Below are 21468 nucleotides of genomic sequence, written 5' to 3'. Positions count from 1 at the left end.
TATATAAGTTTTTAACATGAGTCTCAGTTTATTCACGTTCCCTCAAAGTTCACCATTTCTCTGAATCTAGAGCCCAGTTTTCCACAGAATGCTTTAAAGAGCAATCTCTTTAGGACTTTCAGTGAAATTTTGTTACTTCCATCATTTATTCATTCCATTTATTCAATGAAATGTTTTTTTAAAAATATTTACTATGCTTCAGGTAGTGATGATGCAATGTTGAGAAAAGCTGACTTGATCCTGTCCTGGATCAGGGGATCTCCCTGTCCCTGTCACTTTAGTCTCACCACTAACAATCTATAACTTCCATGCCTGAGCTTCAGTTTACCCCTGTGCTTCTGTGAGTGGATGTACTTCCTTGTTGAAAATCACTGTATGCGGGATAAATTCTAGAATCCTTAGCCAGGCATACAGGACTATTTTTGATGTGGCCATGTCTTATTTGTAACTTCTGCCTTCCAACCCCACAATAATCAAATTAAAGTCCTTGCAGTTTTTCCTGGTGAGTCTCCCCCTCTTTTCTCTCCTCTTCCTTACCCCTTTATCCCTCTCTTGGCTGTCCAGGGCCCGTGTAAGACATAATTGCTACCCAGAATTTCCTTTGTGACACCATAGGACAAGCAAAAGGTATCTGATACTGAGTCAGTGTGTCTATGAAGGAATTCCCTTGGGGTGAAAGGACCTCAAGAAAACTCAGGGGAAGCACTTAAAGTGGGGGAATAGAAGGAGGACTTTGAGTCTCAGAATGTCAGCTGGGTCATCAAAGTGGGTGCCCAGTCAGTGGGGAAGATGACCAGCTCTCTAGACCCAATTGTTAGGCCTTGCCCACTGCAGAGCAGTGTTGCTCTTGGTCAGTGCAGCAGGAGAGAGGCCAAGTCCTCCAAACCAGAAGTGATGAGCCCAGCTGGAGATCCGAGAGAGCCAGCAGTGACATTCACAAGAAAACTTGAGTCCTTTCTTGCTGCTGTGGGATTGCAAAAGCTACTTCTTTGACCACATATCACTGGGGAAAGAAATGAGAAGAAAGAGCACATACATCTGTGTAGTAACTCTCCCCATACAGCCTTTACCTAGAGTGAAATCAGAAAAGCCTGAGTTACATTAAATGGGCAAGTTAATTTTTAAACAGTTTTGCTGCTGAGTGAAAACAGAAGCACCAGAACATGATGAAACCAGTTGAAGAAAAGTCATGTGTTTGTGTATGTGTACACACAGTGCAGTATATCTGAGTTGCTGTGAATAAATTATGACTCTCCTATACATTCCTGTCTATTCTACTAATTTGGACTTAGCTTATGCTTTGCAGTAGTGTCATCCATCCCTGTCTTTTCTCCCACACATAGATTTTAAACTACTTTTTGTCAAGGCTTGTGTTTCACCTCTTGATATCCTGAGATTCAGATGATGTCTTAAGCAAAGTAGGCTCTCAATGTAATAATAAGCCTAGTCTTATCTCGTGTCATTATTACACTAGCTGAAGGGAGAAGAGTGGAGAAATGACTGGCATGGGTGTGACTGCATTTGCTTTTCCAAGTTGAGGAAGTTTTCTTGAGGGATGTGAGCCTTGAATAAAAGGAATGAGGAAGCTGGGAAAATAAGGCTGTCCATGATAAAATGCTAGCTTGTGAGAAGTCCAGCACCAGCGAAAGGATAAGTGTCCATGGGGACTGGCTTGGAGATCAAAGCAGACAAGCCTGTAGTAGGAGATAATAAAACTACTTTGGGAAAGAGAGATGGAAATGTAATAGTCACTGTCATGGTATTGAAAGTGATACAGTGGGAGCTGGGGACATAGATGCTTCTTGGCCATATAAAATAATGACCAGTGAGGCAAGGGGTGGAGATACCTTTGGTAAAAACATTTGGGATGATTAAAGAAAAGAGAAAAAAGAAGCAGCGACGCTCTGTATAAAAAAAAATAAAGAAAAGAAAAAGAGTCGATTTAAAAAGAATGTGTAAGTAAGTGACCAAATGAGTTTATACATGAACTGAATATATAAACTTTCAGTTAAAATAAGATTAAAAACTCATTTTACAGATTAAATGAGTTAATTACATAAACTATAAATTACAAAAGAGATACAAAAAGATTTTTGAATATGTTTATGAGTAAAATACTATGTAGTATCAAATTTATGTCTACTTCCTTATCAAATAGGGAATAATTACCTACCACTGAAGTACTAGTTTTCAGCATAACTTAATTCATGATCAAAAACATTGTGAACTTTTTTTTATTGGATGGCTATTGAACTTCAATGTATGTAAAGTGTTCTCTAGAGGGTGTCAAATAAGACATTGTTCTTTCCTGGTGGGTTCATAACATAACTTAGAGGGGCCACCTTTTATTTTTTTTTAACTTAACGTGTGTTCGTGGCTCATCAAGCATTTTAATATCCCAAAGGCCAAAGATGCACCACACATTTATATTCAGGTCTGATATTTATATATTATAATGTGCTAGGATCCATATTGCTTTCAGTAACACCATCTAGTTCTAAAGGGCAAAGTACGTAGAATTCCAAATAAGTTCACCTTTTTTCTTCTTCTTCCCTAAAGGAAGGAATGGAAAATTGTCAATATTCTTAAGAATTTTAGAGCAGGGGACAATGGAATGCTTTTTTATTCATTGCCGCTTGCACTAACTACTTGATATTAAGGACTCTTCTTTTCATTATTTCAATAATTCTTTCTTAATTTGAAAGAAATCCTCCTTTTACTCTAATCAGCAGCAACTATGATTATTAGAAACTGATTAGAAGTGATGAAGAATCTCAGTTTTTCTTCATTGCCTTAACAGAATCATAGGACTTCAGAACTGGAAAGAATCCTGAAGATTTATTCCAATAGCCCCAATGCCTGTCAACAAACTTGTTGCCACAAAACATCATATAGGACATTAAAAATGCAAATTCCTGAGACTCACCTGCCTTAGAGTAATTAAACCAGAATCTTCAGGGTGTGGTCCAGTTATCTGCAACAAAAGGAATTCTAATGAGGAGCTGGACTGGAAACTGGTGAATTGAATTGACTATTCTTTTGTAAGGGAAAATGGATCTCAGATACCATGTTCATGCAGGTATATGCTGTCAGAGTTGGAAATAAAATCTGGATTTACCTTTTCTTTGTCTAGTGCTCTTTCTGATACACCATACTGCTTCACATTTGTAATTTATTTGTGAGATATTTTTTAGTTCTAGGCAACCTATGGCAATGTTAGTTCAAATCTTTTATATTTATAAATAGAATTCTCCTCAAAGCCCGTTTATAAATTGTGTGAAAAAAATCATAAAATTTTAACCCAGTGGCTTACTTAGAATGCTCTTTCATTCCTTTATGCCAATTTTGACTCTGAATGACGGTTGATTTTATCACAATTCCAATCCATCATCAAAGGTTCACTGTTGTCCTTAATGGAATCTATTTATGAGTGTGTTCTACAATTCTGAGTTGCCAAAATATTTTAAAAATAGTATATCCTTGGAGTTAATATCTAGCCTCTGTAAAATACTTATTTTGAAGAAAACAGGTATTTAAAGCATTGAATTCTGCCCAAGATGATTCAAGCAACCCTTTCTATTCACACCTTTGGATTATTCCACTTTTTTCCGTTTTAAACCATAGTACTCCGAACATCCCCTACATGCATCTATATTAGTGTCTATAGTTATTAAAATTTAAAATATGTTTTATCTCTAACCCAACTGTTGTACACCTAGTAATTTATACTAATTCTTAAAGATGAGAAACTTAAAACCATACCCAAAGCAGAAAGACAGTATTTCCATTCTTACTTATATTCATCTTCTAGAGGATTCCATGTCCATTGATCTAGCACATATTCTGGCTAATAATTTTAGCAATTTAGAGTGCTATCTACTGTTTGACTTATTTTGCTTTCATTCTTTTGTCTGTTAGTTCAGTTGGTTGGATTATGCTGCACATGAAACAAAGTCATGGCTCAATACATGTGTGTATTCACATATACCTATTTACAACCTGTGTCATACCATTTACAAAACATCAAAATATATGAAAAATTTAACCAGAAGAATGCAAGATCTGTTCAGTGAAAACTACAAAGCATTAGTGAGAAAAACTAAAGACCTAGATAAATGAGGAGGTACACTGTGTTCATGAATTGGAAGAATCAACATTGTTAAGATGTCAATACTCCTAAATTTATCTATAGAGGCAATGCAATCCCAACCAAATTCCATCAATTTCTTGAAAAGAAAATATCAAGATGATTCTAAATGTATATGGAAATCCAAAGACCTAGATTAGCAAAACAAGTTTGAAAAAACAATTCATACTACTTATGTGAAGAATTAAATATAAGCTACAGTAATTAAAACAAAGTGGTATTGATATAAGTGTAGACATGTAAATTAATGAAACAGAATAGAAAGAAGTATATCTGCACAACAGTTGTTAATTGACAACCTATAATTCAGAGGTTTCCTTTCTAGGGATTTATCCTGAAAAAACAGAGATACACACTAAGATTTATCTACAGAAGTGTTAAACTTAGCATTATTATTATTTTTTTTTGCGGTACGCAGGCCTCTCATTATTGTGGCCTCTCCCGTTGCGGAGCACAGGCTCCGGACGTGCAGGCTCAGCGGCCATGGCTCATGGGCCTAGCCACTCTGCAGCATGTGGGATCTTCCTAGACAGGGGCATGAACCCGTGTCCCCTGCATCGGCAGGCAGACTCTCAACCACTGCGCCACCAGGGAAGCCCAGCATTTTTTTTTTTTTTTTTTTGCGGGCCTCTCACTGTTGTGACCTCTCCCATTGCGGAGCACAGGCTCCGGACGCGCAGGCCTAGCGGCCATGGCTCATGGGCTTCGTTGCTCCGCGGCATGCGGGACCCTCCTGGACCGGGGCACGAACCCGCGTCTCCTGCATCAGCAGGCAGACTCCCAACCACTGCGCCACCAGGGAAGCCCCAGCATTATTTTTAATAATAAAAAATTAGAAATAATATAATCAAGAATAGGAAACAAAAAAAAATTTTGGAATATCTGTTTAATGGAATTCTATATAGAGTTCAAAAATATATATTTCAACATATACATATCTGATTCCAGTTTTGTAAAAATATTAATAGCTTAATGTGTCCAACAAAAGTGACCAATATGGCATAGATAAAAATGTTTGTTTTTTTTTAATTTGAATTCCCCTTTATTGCTCACATTCTCTGAGGTAGCTGATGATAGATTCTTTTTTTTTTTTTTGAATTTTATTTTTATACAGCAGGTTCTTATTAGTTATCCATTTTATACATATTAGTGTATATATGTCAATCCCACCACCACCAACCCCACCCTCCGCTTTTCCCCCTTGGTGTCCATACGTTTGTTTTGTACATCTGTCTTTCTTTCTGCCTTGCAAACTAGTTCATCTGTACCATTTTTCTATATTCCACATATATGCGTTAATATGTGATATTTGTTTTTCTCTTTCTGACTTACTTCACTCTGTATGACAGTCTCTAGGTCCATCCACGTGCTGAGTAGATCTTAAATGTTCTTACTACAACAACAGGAACGATAACTGTGAGATGATGAATGTTAATTAGCTTGACACACTTTGATGTGTCATACTTCACCACCATGTTTCTATTCTCAATAAAAATATCTTTGAATTAAACAATGCATTCATATGACTCACCATATTTAAAGACTTAACTAAGTTAGAATACCCAGTACTAATCCAGAGCCTTAAGTACATCATGCTAGAAATCAAACATCTCCCAAAACAAATTTCTCCTATAGAGACAACCTTATGATCTTCTCAAAGGTAAATTCACATTCCCATCCCCAGACTTGGTCTCCAGAGAAATTTCCCTAAATATTTCACCCAAGAAATGAACCTCCATCTTCCAATATGGCATAGATAAAAATGTTAACAAAGGTTATTTCTGGGCTACAAGACTATAACAGTACAGTCATTTAATGCTATAAATTTCTCTAAGTCATGATTCAGCAAACCTTTTCTGTATTTACTAAAGACAATATGCAAGAAGTTAGTATGGCTATGTTCCAATAAAACTTTATTTACAAAGATACCTGACGGGCAGCTTTGGCCCGCAGGCTTCAGTTTGCTAACTGCTTTAGCTGCTTCCCACAAAGTTTGATAATGGGGTGTTTCCATTTTTATTTAGTTAGAAATGCTGTCTAATTTTCCTTTTGATTTATTCTTTGGTCCATGGTTTTGTTAAAATTGCGTTATTTAGTTTTCAAATATTTGGAGATTTTACAGATATCTTTCAGTTGTTTAGCTAACTTAATTCCACTGTGGTCAGAGAATGTAACTTGATTAGAATTCTTTTAAATTTATTGTACTTTTTTTATGGTCTGGAAAATGATCTATCTTGGTAAATGTTCATTTGAAAAGAAAGCACATTCTGCTGTTGTTGAGTAGAATGTTTTACAAACATCAGGTCATGTCAATTAATATTTTTCAAATCTTCTAAATCCATATTGATTTTCTGTCTTCTTATCTTACAACTATTAACAGAGGGATTTTAAAATTTCTGACTATAAAAAAAATTGTGGATTAGTCTATTTTTTCTTCTAGTTCTACTCATTTACTGCTTTCTACATCATGAAATTTTTTCCCTTCTGTCTGAAAGACTCCCTTTAACATTTTTCATAGTGCATATCTGCTGATGATGAAATTTTTCGCTTTTGTATGTCTAAAAACAATCTTTATTCTACCGTCTTTTTTGAAAGATAGTTTCACTGCATGTAGCATTCTTGATTGACATTAAAAAAATTCTCTCAGCATTTTAAAGATAAAGCTCCATTCTCCTCTTGCTTGCATTGTTTCTGACAAGAAACCTGTCATCTTTATGTTTGTTCCTCTTTATATAATGTTTCTTTTCTCCCTGTTCTTTCTCACTGATTATTGGGCAGTTTGGTTGGTGTAGTTTTCTTCATGTATCTTGTGCTTGGGGTTCACTGAGCTTCTTAAATCCACTGGCTTATAGTTTTCATCAAATTTGGAACATTTTCATCTATTATTTCTTTTAATGTTACTTATCACTCCCCTTCCCTCCTTTGAGAACTCCAATTGTGTGTTTATTAGGCTGCTTTAATTTTCCTCCATAGGCCCCCAATGGTCTGTTTAAATTTCTTTGAGTCATTTTTCTCTCTCTGGTTCAGTTTGGATAGTTTCTATTGCTGTGTCTTCAAGAACACTATTTTTTCCTTCTGCAGTGCATAATCTGCTGTTATTCCATACAGTGTGTTTCTCATTGTACACATGGAAGTTTTCATCTCTAAGTTCAATTTGGGTCTTCTTTTGTATCTTCCATGTCTGTACTTGTTCAGTTTTTTTCTCTAGCTGTTGAATACATGGAATACAGTTATTATAGTAACTGTTTAATATATTTGTGTGATAATTCTAACATCTGTGTCTGTTCTTGGTCAGTTTGGATTAATTCATTTTTCTCCTTATTATGGATCATATTTGCCTACTTGTTTGCATACCTGAAAAATTTTAATCAGGTTCAGGCATTGTGCATTTGACCTTGTTGAGTGCTGGATGTTTTTGTATTTCTATAAGTTTTCTTGAGCTTTGCTAGTACATGCAGTTAAATTACTTGGGACCAGTTTTGTTCCTTTGGGTCTTGCTTAAGACTTGGTAGGCAGGAGCAGAGCCCCAGTTAGTTTAGTGCTCTTTATTCTCTACTACTGAGGTGAGACCCTCCACACCATGCCTCATGAATCATGAAGTTTTCCAGTTTGACTTGTGGGAACAGGCACTGTTTCTGGCCCTGTGTAAGTGCCAAATATTGCTTCCTCTAATCCTTTCAGGTAGTTCTTTCCTTGGCCTTGGGAATTTTCTTTATGTGCATGTGGTGGTGGGGCTATCTCTGTAGACCTTTGAGTACTTTCTCTGTGAAACTTTTTCCTCTTTGGTATTCTGCCTTCATAATCCAGCCTCCTTGGAATCCCCAGATTGTCAGCAACAAATCCTGGGATATAATACAGTATCTAAAACATGAGAACTTCCACAGAAATTAGATCAAATAACATTTTTTGGTTAAAACATTTCTTCCCTTGCCACAAACAAATTAGAGGCTTTCCACTTGAGTGACACATTCATGGAAGTGTACTTGTGCCCCTTAGCCTCATAGAGTGCCTTATGAATCAAAGAGTGACCTTGATATCATTGATTTTTCTCAAGGAAAATATCAATTCATCAATTTATTATGATGCATTAGCTTTAAAAGATCACAAGATAAGCACTATTTACTCAGCTTTCAATGGCAATAATACAGGGCATTATAAATATGTATTTGAATTAGTATGAAGATATATATAGATATATAATATGGACTTATATTTAAAATCCATTATATTGGTGGTTCTTAACCTGGTCTGTGTCAAAATCACCTGGGGAACTGGCTTGTACCTAAGAGATTCCAATTTTATCAGTGCCCTCCAGGTGATTCTACTGGGGTTAATCAACAGGTAAAATTTAGGGGATCAGTTTTCTCTTCTGCAAAATGGGGACAATGGATATTGTCTACCTCACTGGCTTGTTATGAGACTCAGTGAAATAATGCATTCAAAGCATGTAATTCAGTTGTTGCATACAATGAATGCTTAAATATTATAAATATTATGTAAAATAGATTTTCTCAAGGGAAGATATACATGTATACAAGAGATCATTTGTTGTTTGCCTTTAGACAGTGATAATTTCTACCTAATGTCTGGGATTTCCTGTTACCTTAACCCAGAGTTGTCTCTAATGGCTGTTAAATTACTGAGAATTTAGGAAATGAGAAGTTTTCTATTAACAGATGTAAATGTAGGTAATTGGGTATTAGAATCACATTGGAAAATAGGCAAGTGAGAATAACTGGGAAGTGGGCTGAATTTAACTACCGGAGTCATACAGAGTATTTTCTCCAAGAAAGTGAGTTTCATGGGGTGTTCAGCTTAGAAGATTTCTTCATATTTTGAGAACCCAAGTAAATCTTTTCTCTAGGCACATAGGCACTTTTACCTCATTTTATTTCCTTGGATGGAATCAAGACTTGGATAATAGCAGATAGAGAGGTGTGGGAACATTAGTATTAGAAAAGAGCTAGTTTTCCTAATACTCACCTAGGAATCTAGTTTTTTTCCAGGTATATTAAGTTATAATTCTGCAAAACTGCCTCAGGTGAACTTAAGGTGCAAGTCTCTAAAAGCTCATCTGGGAGTATAAGGTTTCTATTAACAGACTCTACTCAAGTCACACTTTATTCTCATAATGTACCAGGTAATATAGGTCAATAATAGAAGTGGGAAAATCCTATGATCATCTAAAAATTAGATCAAGTCAGAAGGTAAAACCGTTTAACAGTGAAAGTACCCACTGTGAAATGTATTACAAACAAGGAGATCTCCCTTGTTTATGATTGTCCCATAATATGTGTATCTTGGGAATGATTTCTTTTATTAATAACCACTCCTCTAGAATGTATTGAGCTCTTAGAGGGTGTAGTTCACTACTTTGCATGAGACATGGTGGGAATTTCAATAAAAAAAGAATAATATATCTTCCAAATGTCCACAAAATTAAAAAAGAAGACTCAAAACTTAAAATTCCTCAGCAGTATCTTAACTATATCCAACATAAATGAATAAAAGATTCACTCTTTGCTCCAAATCTGAAAACTTTTCAGTCTACATTTAAGCATATTCAGAATTCATTATTTAGTAGAGGAAGTTATTATGGAAAAACCCCATAGATCTGATGCCCAAAGATCCAAAACACTATAGTGTATTATAATTTTCAACGATAGATTTGTTATTAGTATCAACAAGAGTAATTTTACCTACCAGTAATTTACCCCCCAGGCACCTCCCAAATTCATGATATTGTACATTAATACATGAAATGTGCTTGAGCTCGATTAATGATATGTAGAATCAATTGTTCTATGTCCAAAAATAAAGCTAAATAATTAAAAGAAAAAATATCTGTTGGAATTGAGACATCACAAGGGCACTTACACTGTAGATTGTGTATGTGTATAGATTGTAGGTGGGGAGTGTTTTAGTGAAATAAAGGTAAGAAAATGATTGCACTAGCTACAAAAGCTGAAATTGTGTTTCATTTTCAAAACAACTTTCATTTTGATAAGAGTGATGTTAGATATTTTTTCCACACCATTTACCTAGCTCTTCTCTTTATTCAATTATTTAGCAATGATAAGTCAAATAGCATTTAGTTTACCAAGGTTTGTGTAGTACCCATTTGTTGAAATCAAAAGTGATTTATAGCATGCAAAAAAAACCACTTCAGTGTACTAGGTCTAATTAATTATATTTATAGCAGACAGTAAATATTTCTGTACATACTAATTATACTTTAACTATTATATCTGCAAACAGACTGATTTAAATGGCATAGCCACGAAGGACATTGTTAATAAAGTTAGGACATGGAAATAACCGTATCTGATTTTGGAAAGAAATGAAAATCAAGTATTTCTATTTGAAAGAAATGATTTAAATATATATTTATTTTCTCCTTCAATTTTACCTAATAATTCAATGCCCACTTCAAAAAATTATATGCACACCTTTTGGAGATACAGTATTTTAGTGGAATATCTAACTTATTTTGAAAAGCCCAAGCTTTTTTCCCACAGACGTTTGCGGTAAGTGATGAAATACCAATGTCCAATTTGAAACAGTCATGAATATCCGTTGGCAGCTCCTGAGTAGATGTATTTTTCTTCCTGAAGAGGTTGCGCTGTGCACCTCAAACACATTCGACATCAGGCCTATTGAGAAATCATCTTTGTAAGCAGGGTGGATTTAACAGTAGCTTCCTCACAGGTTTATGTGTTTAATTAGCTGACAGAACAGACGGAACAGTAGGGGCTGAAGACTTGCAAGGGAAAATAATGTGAAAGTGCAGCATAGTTCTGATTGTGTCAAGCACTGTTAATAACAAAAAGTGAAGAAGAGAATTAACTGAACTTTTTCATTTTTTAAAGAATCCAAATTTCATTATCCACCTGGTTATAATCAACTGTAGATCCCACAAACCACTCACTCAGGGAAAAAAATGCCCCAGTTTCAGACAGTGTATCTGAGCTCGGGTCAGTGAAGGCAAACTGAAAAATAGGGATGAAGTTGTGGTCCTGAAGGTAGTGAATGAAAGTGAGATTGATGTAGTCTAACTCTGGCTCTCATTTTATATTTTTGGTATCTAAGTGAGAGCTCAAGAAATCATTTCCACGTGTCACGTGCTTTGTTGTAGCCCAGATATTATGTATTTCTCTTATCTTTTAACAAAATTCTCTTGTATTTAAAAAATATACATATTCAAGATAATGCTTTTATGAGCATATATGTTTATTATAGGAAATAGCCACACAAATAAATAATAATAGCTTATCTATTATATTAAAGCATGGAAATACTTTTTAAATCAATACCTTTATAACTTGCTACCAGAAAAAATGTTGAGTTATGTCAAAAACTAAGAAAATGTTTTAACTAGTCCAAACACTGATTTCACTGTTTCATTTTACATGGTGATCACTGATTAATGGTAAAAATGAATTTTGTCAAACTCAGAATTTATTTAAACCTCTTGGGTTATAGTACTTGATTCCATTTGAGCCATGTGGGAGTTAATTTCTTTTCAGATTTTTTTAAAAAGGAAAAAAAAAGACGAGAACATTCTTATTTTAAGAAGGGAAAAATGACTTTGAAGAGATTATACCAAAGATTCTAGGGATTCTTTCACATCAAATAGTTTACAAACTAGGATTTTTTGAGGTGCAATTTGTGAATAATTCCAAAATACTTAAGTTTAGACACGATTGGCTTTAACTTTAGGGTGAAATGCATGGAAAATTATCAACTGTTGCAGGATTAAGAAGGAAGTGGCAGGGAATTCCCTGGCAGTCCAGTGGTGCTTTCACTGCAGGGGGCACAGGTTCGATCCTTGGTCAGGGAACTAAGATCCTGAAAGCTGTGCAGCGTGGCCAAAAAAAAAAAAAAAAAGAAGGAGGTGGCAAATGGGGAAACCCTTGTCTGAATCCCAAGTAATAATTACAAATTAAATTATAAATAGTGGTTTCTTAAAATGGTCAAATCATGCAGTCTCCCTTATACTTCTTTGCACCTGGGATGGGACGGGCAAGTCCCACTGGCCATGAGGTTTTCAGAGTTGGAGCATCTGGACTTTGCCTGAGGTCCATAGACCTATCCCAAGTGAGTACCTATAGCACAGTGTCCAAAACTCCTTTATCAATGGAACCTGTAAAAAGCCTTTCTAGGCCTGGAGATACTGATCCATCAATGGAAACCCAAGGGCAGATTTGAACACTTAGCGCCAGGGGGAACAATATCAATCCTTTGGGTAAAAAGGGTTATTTGAGGGAAAATAAATTTTCTAAGATCAGTCCTTTCTAGACCAGAGCAGATCACCTATATTTACCCATCTAGCATGAATCTAGGGTTTCCAGAAGCAATGAAGGAACCTGGCCTATGGTCAGAGAAGCCCTATTGCATGTACCAACTGGTACTCATGCTCACCTATTGCATAAGGTAACATGGCTAATTTCTGTTTTTAATTAATTTAAAGAGAAGGTGGCAGGCAAATTTATTAACATTATGGACGTAATTGGAAATTGGTTAAAAGCTAAAGCCCCATTTTCCAAGAGAGTCATAAAGTTTCTGAAGATTTGGATGTAGAGATATCTCTGAACTTCAGGATAAAAATCTTTGTCAGTAGGTGGCTACCACTGTGACCTTAGCTTGAAAGTCTTACCTTGTCCCAGGCAATATGTCAGGCTTGGTTTATTGTGGCCGTTGGAGATGGAGTCACCCTTGAAACATGACAAAAACTGGCTTTTTCATTTGGAATAAAAGTTCCCTCCTCTGGTAATTTAGGCTCTTGGGGGAAATAATCAATAATATTAGGTCTATAATTTTGTGATCAGTGCAATGGTTTATGAAAGAAGGTCCAATAACAGTAGCATTTACTGAGTGTGTTCTGACAAGTGCTTTATACACATTATCTCATTTAATCCTTATAGCTCTCTGAGGTAGGACTATTATTGTCCCTATTTTACAGATGAGGCTAAATAATTCGCCTGAGGCCACAGAGCTAGACTGATAAATCCAGGATTAGAAAACTTGTAGTCTAACTCCAAGCCCTGATCATCTCCATAGCCACAATTTTCTTGTTTAGAATACCCTCCCTTGTATTCTTATAACTTCTGGGAAGGGTCAAGAAAGGGAGACTAGCTTGGGGTTGGGGGGTAGGACTGGGGAGGGGTTCCAGGCTGGTAAAAAGGAGATGAGGTCTGATTTTTTAATTGTGCAGAATATTACAGCTTTTTAAATATCCCACTTTAATCCTTTACTAAATGGTAAAGATATCAACACAGACCCACACCTGAATAACTGTTCATGTATACTATCTAAGAGAGGCAGATCAGGCTAGGTGAGTTTGAAAAGACAGATTCAAGTACAGGACAGGAAAGATCAGGACAAATCTATAACTGCCACATGAATAAGACTTGCCCAAATTTTCCTATTGAAGTATTGTCCTCTATTTTTTTCTTGTGTTTTGTCCTTGCATAGAAACAGTTGTTAATATTTATTTTTAAATAAACTTTTAAAATATAACTGCAATGAAAAAGATTTCAAGTCACTTACCCAGAAGGTTAAAATACTATCCAGACATTTCTATTATATTGAATAACTAAATAATAATCTGATCTTTGCATCCAGTAAATTTTTATGAACTCAATTTTTATCAAAAGCAGACTTAATAATTCAAAGACAAGACAAAAGTATGGTTTGGAGTACAGAACAATGGCTATCTGAATATCCTTACTTCAGAGAGCTGCTTTACTTTAATTAAAATAATTTAACATCATTAACATTTTGTTCCTCAAAATAGTTTGTGTGATAAGTATTATCTTTATTTAGAGATGAGAAAAATAAAGCAGGTTATGTTTTATTCAGTATTTTGAAGTAAATCAATGAAAAAAGCCAGTTTTACACTAAGAAAATTAAAAGGAAAATTGAGACAATCATCCATATAATAAAATCTCAAACTGCCAGTTTTTGCATTGATTGCATTTTGTTCAGATGAAAGGCTTTTTTTTCTTAAAAGCAAATTCCTAAAATAGATATTTTTCTCTTTTTAAGAATGGCATTATTTAATTATGGAACAAGCAAGAAGGCTTTAGACTGACTGACTCATATAACATTTCTTCTGGTACGTCTATTTAAAGAAAGTCATAAAGGGGAAAATCACAGCATGGTAGCTATGTTAATGACTGAAAAATTATAAAGAAGACATTTTTTTCTGTACACAATTAACCCTTTACAACAGCTAGATTAAATGCTGTTTGCTAACTCTATTTTCCAAAAATTTTCTAAAATGAATTTAAATTCCCAAACTTGAAAACGACACTCCACACCATTAACAACAAGCTAATACATTATTCTAAGGTTTATTTAATAACTAACTGATTTTCAAAAAAGCTTGTTTTGGACAGAAATACAGAAATTAAATACAAAAACTAGAAGTGTGAGTGTCAGTGCTCCTGAGAAGGAGATATAAATATATGTTTTCATTTGCAAAACCACACACTGTTCTTTTCTCTATAAAGACTAGAGAATAGGAACTATAGCTGTATCCCTTTACTCTCCCATCTGCCTCTTTGAGAAAAAAAATCTAGCCTCTTTGTTTCTTAACATGCAACGTGAAAACACAGTAGTATGTGATTTTCCTGTGGAACGATTTCCTTTTCTTAAATCGCAGCAGGAACCTAGAATCCTCACTTATTCTTAACTTCCTATTTTGGCATCTCAGCAATCCAAGAAAAAGGAATTCTGTTTGGGGGGCTTTTTTTAATTCTTTTTTTTCTCCTTCTGAGGAGAGGCTGAACTGGCTTGAAACTACAAGATGAACTTGAACATATCATGACAATTGTTGGGAATGAGTGAGTTGCTTTGTGATCCCCTCACCAGCTGCTGTCACTTGAAGTGTGAGTGCCAGAGAAACTATTGTACAATGAGTACAGGCATCCTCTTGAAGAAAAAAGAGAACATTATAAACCACCACATTAACTGGACAAAATGTAAAATCAGTAAAAATAAATGAGGTGGGAACCAAAGCAGATGGATACCAGCAGCTTTCCTCTTTCCTTCTCCAGAGGTTTTCTGTTTAAAACTATTTAGAGAAATGTAATGATGAAGTGAGTAAGCATGACTCTGCTGGTCACAAAACTAACACTATTGTTAGTTCACCATCTTGGAAAATATTCGCTAAGCTAATTGGGGCTGACTAACATAATATGGTCTGAATGTGTCCAGGATAAGCAATGATGGATGAAAAACTTAAGTTTTTTTTTTTTTAACATCTTTATTGGAGTACAATTGCTTTACAATGGTTAGTTTCTGCTTTACAACAAAGTGAATCAGTTATACATATGTTCCCATATCTCTTCCCTCTTGCGTCTCCCTCCCTCCCACCCTCCCTATCCCACCTCTCTAGGTGGTCACAAAGCACCGAGCTGATCTCCCTGTGCTACGTGGCTTCTTCCCACTAGCTATCCATCCTACGTTTGGTAGTGTATATATGTCCATGCCACTCTCTCACTTCGTCCCAGCTTACCCTTCCCCCTCCCCATATCCTCAAGTCCATGCTCTAGTAGGTCAGTGTTGAAAAACTTAAGTTTGAGTAGCAGTCATGGGTGTAGAGAATCCTGTGTTACTAGGTTTAGTCAACAAAAATTATTTTTCTCTAATAATTTCCTGTATCATATAAAATTGCTTTGAAACCTGTGCTCAAACATTGTCCCTGGAAACCTGTACCTGACAGCTGTATTTTCCTGTTAAAGTCTTGACTGGATCAAAAGCAAACTTTATTTGAAAAACATAAGGTATAAAGTGGTCTATTTTTGTGTGTTGTAAATGGAAGCATTCATTGCATAGCATGAAGAAATCAGACTCACAGAACCTTAGAAATAGGTGGAGTTTTCAAACAGAAATAATACGTAATGTCTACCTTTTCAGTTGTTGGCAATTATAAATAAAAAAGTTGGATCTATTGATCGTTTCAATAGAACACAAATTAATGGTTAAACTTTTCATATACTATCAAGAAACGGGCATTTTATAACAATATCTTTTTTCATTCTTACTACATACCCCAGATATGAACCAGGTACTAGCTGGAAATATCATCTTACATGATGCAGATGGCAAATGTTTCTCCAGAACAGCACCAGTTCGATGTAAATTTCTCTCAAATGTCCAGGTGCTTAAAGTTATTATTGGTAACATAATCAATGATTGGCATATAAAGATGTGTTTTGTGTGTTATTTCTTTAAAAAAACTCTACTTTAAAAAAAATAACCATTTTATATATTCAGGCATGGAGGCATAAAGAGACAAAAAGCCAGTGTTTGTATTGATCAGAACTGCTTCAACATGTTTAGACGTAAAGTCAAGATATGGAATAATTTTTAGATCTGCCTGTACAATGATGGTACTGGGATTATTATTTTCAGAAAGCCAGTTGGCTTTTACTCATTGGGGTTTTTGCTATCACTCTGCCTGTTTCTAGATCGGGGTGCAGGTGGATCAGAATTTTCTAAGTTCTAAAAGAAGCACAAGCAGCTAAATTATAATCTACAGAGATACAGGCAGACACAGCCAGGCTAACAATAACAACGACAGAAGAGAGCAGAATCGCAGGGTCTGGGCTGAGCATTAAATCTTTACCTGGACCAAGGTAGCCATGCGTGGGCAGCAACTCAACACAAACCTGGAAGTTGTCTCCTCTGGAGGATGTGGCACAGACCTGAGGATCTGCTATGAAGTAGCAATGGATCACAACTAATTAGAGGAGCCCAGGATGGGGAATCCAGCAAATGACGAGCATGGAGTCAGAAGGCAGACAGAAGTCTGCTAGGGATTCTGTATCTTGGCATTTATCCTGGAAGGGTATACAATCTATTTGCCTGAGGTAAATTCTGACAATCATTCAAAGATTGACTCTAGCCTCAAGAGGCATTAATAAGAGCAAGGAAGGGTCTGGTTCTGGGAAAAACAAAAACATGCTATGAGCAATGATGGGGATAGTTGCCCAAGACAGAAGAAGCAAGGCAGAAGCCACTTGGCCAAACTGAGGTAGAAGATCAGAGCCAGTAAAGCCAAGTGTGACCTCCCAGAGGAGTAGGCTAAAACTTTTTTTTTTTAATTATTTTTTATTGGAGTATAGTTGATTTACAATGTTGTATTAGTTTCTGCTATACCGCAAAGTGAACCAGTTACACATATGTATGTACATATATCCAGTCTTTTTTAGATTCTTTTCCCATATAGGCCATTACAGAGTATTGAGCAGAGTTCCCTGTGCTGTACAGTAGGTTCTCACTAATCATCTATTTTATATATAGTAGTGTGTATATGTCAATCCCAATCTCCCAATTTATCCCCCCCCACCCCTTTTAAAATCCAGTCCTTTTTCTGCCTCCTGGTCTAGTTTGGTGCTCTCAACTAGACCAGGAAGCAATAGGCACATCAAATGACTATCTCTGGAGAGAGGAAGTTTTCAGAGATTTTCACCAGCTGACTCTGCAAGCAACTGTCTTATGTCCAGTTGGTATCTTTTATTGGATTCCCTCATAGACTATACCACTTCCACTTCAGAGGAGATATTAATAGAAGACAAGGCCTCCAATAAAGTTCCCCAGCACCTACTTTATGCAAAACCAAATTTCACTAGTCACAAGAAAGGGATAATTAAGAGGAAAAGCAAATGAAAGGATCACAGCCCCCCAGAAATGTAAAATCTAATGCCTATGAAGAAAGCAATATTATATGTTCCTCAGTGTGGTAGGAGCTGAGAGCTAATCAGACATTAGAGCTGAAAATCTCTTACTGTACTAGAGATAGTAGCTTTGGGGCCAAAATATTAGAAAGATAGTCCAGCCTATGGCTCTAACCACCAACTCAATACCAGCATACAATACAACAAGCCATACTTCAATATGGTCATACTTTAGCAGTTGCTAAACTATCATAGAAACAATCAACAAACACATAAGAAGAAAAAATTAAAAGAAACAAAAGTGGGGAGGCAGAAAAAACTAAGACCAGACCTGTCCAGAAGCATAGGAAATTCTCTCTACAGCCAGCACAAAGAACCAGGGAGGATGAGATAACGTGAAGTGAGTAAGCTTCAGAGTAACTCCCCACAGGTTAATTCCAGCATCCTAAGGAAGATGTGTCTCCAGATTCCCACTCTTCTTAAATTTTGTCTTAATCACCAAGTTATACGTATACCTGTTATTTCAGTATTTTAGGAAAGCAGTTTTCCAGATCTATCTTATCTTGATGCACATTTTCTCAAATGACCCAGCTTTCTTTTTTTAAACTGAATGTGTCACACAAAGCTATAGATTGCAGTCATCAGAAATGGAATTTTTTTCCTGAGCTACTAAAAAGATTCCACACTAAATTCTTATCCAAATTCAAAGACAAATAAAGTGACCCAAGAGGCTGGCATGGCTTTTTGCAGTCAAAATTGGAGAAGCTCACTAAAACTCTTATTGTTAAGAAGCAAAGCTTAGAAGGACTAATTGCAAAGTTCTAAACCATGATCTGAATAAAATACTAGGCACAAACTTGGTGGTAAAATAATAATCTCTAAGAATAATTTCTGAGCAGCACAAATTTAAAAAATAATAATTTCTCCTAATAGAGAAAATCAGTGATTGGCTACATGTTTTCATTCAATCTTAAAAATTCTTAATAACATAATATGATGTATTTTTAAAAAATGAGTTGGCTGTACCAAAGGCAACATATTCATTGGAAAGTGATGAAGTTCCCACCACGTGTTTAATACAGGGTCTCATGGTCATGATGCTTGTGATTCCCCTTTGGGCATCTTCTAGAGGTGGAGGTGGTAGATGTTTCTGGAACTTGAGAAGTTCTATCAAGGTTAACCTTCTGAGAAAACCCCATTGCTGAAATAAGATTGAGAAGCCTGGATTCACTTTCAACATATCTACTGGAATAATTAGTTCATAATGGCAAGACACACCAAGTTATGCACAGCCAAAAATTCTCGAATCCACCTACATTACAAGGCATGACTAGAAATTCACACATACCAAGTGAATCATGGAGCTCCTTCACTGTGGTAACCAGCACTCACAAAACAGTAATAGAATTTTCAGATGGGAAAATCTATATCAGAAACATATGGTCTTTATTGACAATAGAGAAATTAACTATAAAAGAAAATCAGAAACTCAAAATTTGGCACACACATAAATCTACATAATTGAAAATGTTATTCAATTTTAAAGAAAATATATAAAATAACTGTTACTATAATTATCCAGTACTTTTCTTCAAACCCTTTGAAAACATTTAAGCACTGGTGCATAAGCTTTACTTTAAAAACACAATTTTAAATTTGGGAGCATATGTATATTGGTACATTAACTTAACGTTCATGTAGCAACAGTCTAAATTTTTGTCTCTCGGGACCCAATAGTTTAATTTAAACTTTGCTAAATTAACAATTGAATTCACGTGTGTGGTGATTCAACGTTTTCTGAAGAGTATATTAAATATTAGTCTATATGTTAAGATTTGTTAAATTTTACCTGTTTTGCATATAAACAAAGAAGGCTTGTTGCTCAGTAAGCCTGTGTCCAAAGGGACTATGACTATGAAGTCCAAGTTTTCAAGTTAGGTTTCAGGCAGAGCTGCAAGAAACTGTGATCTTTTAAAGGAATGACAGGCAGATATTTGAGATGTGACTACAGGGCAGTGTGATTATTTTAATTAGCATAACCAAACATTTATCAAAATCAAAAGTTTCAAAGTGATCATCTTGCTAGGTATTAAATACTCATTTTAGTGATGGTCCCATTGCTTAATCCAGTATTGAATGTCCTCTTTTGATAATTGCCTTCAGAGGCTACTGCTTACTCTTTGGAACATTTTTTTTTTATAATGGGAAATAATCTTTGTCCAGTAAAGGAAAATTGACCTTGGGAAACTATCTGGAGTTAAGTGTAGTGAACATAGATATCTCTGCTTTGGATTTAAAATTGAAGTATGACTATCAGATAAGAATATTTTTGTAGCAGCTAATAGTCTCACTTTGAAGGCAATTCCAAAAGAAGAGTTTGGTAAAATGTTAGGGAGAGGTTAGATCACTGGCTGCAGTGAAGCTTGTGTGTAGACCCTCAGTGCAGCTGCTGTAAAGAAGACTCCAAAGGTCTCCTTGCTTCATGGTGGTCAAACTCTGTGAGACCAAAGGAGAGTGTTGCTGAGTGACTTTTCTATGAAATCTCTCTCGATGGGACTGGGGACTTTAACATTTAGATTGAAACTAAGGAGATTTGACTTTATTTCTCAAATTTTCCCTTTAGGAAGGACTTTGGCCTCACTGAATTGTCTTAACAGATGCTTCCAATATCCCTATGCCGAATGAGAAATGAACGCATGTACTCAGTGAATATGTGTGAGCATGAACTGAAAGGCCTTGTCGGGTCAAAAGAATACCTTTAGCTCCTGTATACATATCTTTAGCTTCTATATAGTATCTTTGATATTCTGATAAACAGAAGAGAGTATTACGGATAGTTCATTTTCACCCCAGTGAATTTTAGGGAAACCGTAGCCAAGTCCATCCAAATATCTTCAAGTGAAAGCCCCAGGAGCAAAGTCAAGAAATCTTACAATTTTACAAAGTTCTATGTGAAAAATATTGTAAAAACTCCTGCCCTGGGAAATTAAATTTTCTTAAATCTTTCAAAAATAGAATTTAGAGAAAAGACAAGATTGTCAAAGAGAAGACTCCTCATGTGCAGAAAGCACTGTATTAGGTACTTACCAACTTCAGGAATGACAATTGAAACATTGGATCAAAATTCGTTGGACTGAATCTATCACAAGTAAACAATATCATGAGTTAGACTTCTCTGAAGAGATGGTTAAAATGTTAGTACCAACTCAACTTAAAAAATTCAATATCTATTCCATTGAATTAATATTTCTCTTAGTAACAATATTACTTCAACCAAAATGAAAATTAGCTCTGCTAAGTATTACATCTATCACTAGGAAAAATAAACCATATTTAATCCAACAGGAACAATTTTGTGAAATAAATACTAATAGTATTTAGGGTATTTTCATCACGGTAATTCAATTTGAAAAATTTATTCAATTTTTATTTTTACATCAGATGCATGGGACTCTTTGAATGGGAATGTTTTTCTAAGGTATAAGGGAATAATCCTTTGTGTATACATCAATATAATTCTGAAGATTGGTTTTAGGAGAGTCTTTAGAAGATATATGAGAAAAATATATTTTTCTTTAACACTGATGAGTCATTTAAGAAACAAAGCATATGTGATCATGCATAAAAAGTAAAATT

General features: G+C 35.4%; 1 long non-coding RNA gene across 2 annotated transcripts in view; it reads right to left on the bottom strand.

The window, feature by feature from the left end:
- LOC136794024 (uncharacterized) overlaps positions 1–21468 on the bottom strand; it is a 141196-nt gene that overhangs the window by 22045 nt on the left and 97683 nt on the right. The window contains exons 1-2 of one of the 2 annotated variants that reach the window (XR_010840185.1): positions 5480–5542; positions 2927–2974 (exon numbers count right to left, since the gene is read on the bottom strand). This is a non-coding gene — a long non-coding RNA (uncharacterized lncRNA). Of the gene's footprint in view, positions 1–2926; positions 2975–5479; positions 5543–21468 lie in introns of those variants that run through there. The other variant, XR_010840186.1, reaches the window with a different exon arrangement.

The sequence above is a fragment of the Kogia breviceps genome, chromosome 4, assembly GCF_026419965.1.
Source record: "Kogia breviceps isolate mKogBre1 chromosome 4, mKogBre1 haplotype 1, whole genome shotgun sequence".
Lineage (NCBI taxonomy): Eukaryota > Metazoa > Chordata > Mammalia > Artiodactyla > Physeteridae > Kogia > Kogia breviceps.
Note: the sequence above shows the minus strand (reverse complement) of the source record. Positions and strands in the feature narration are given on the sequence as shown.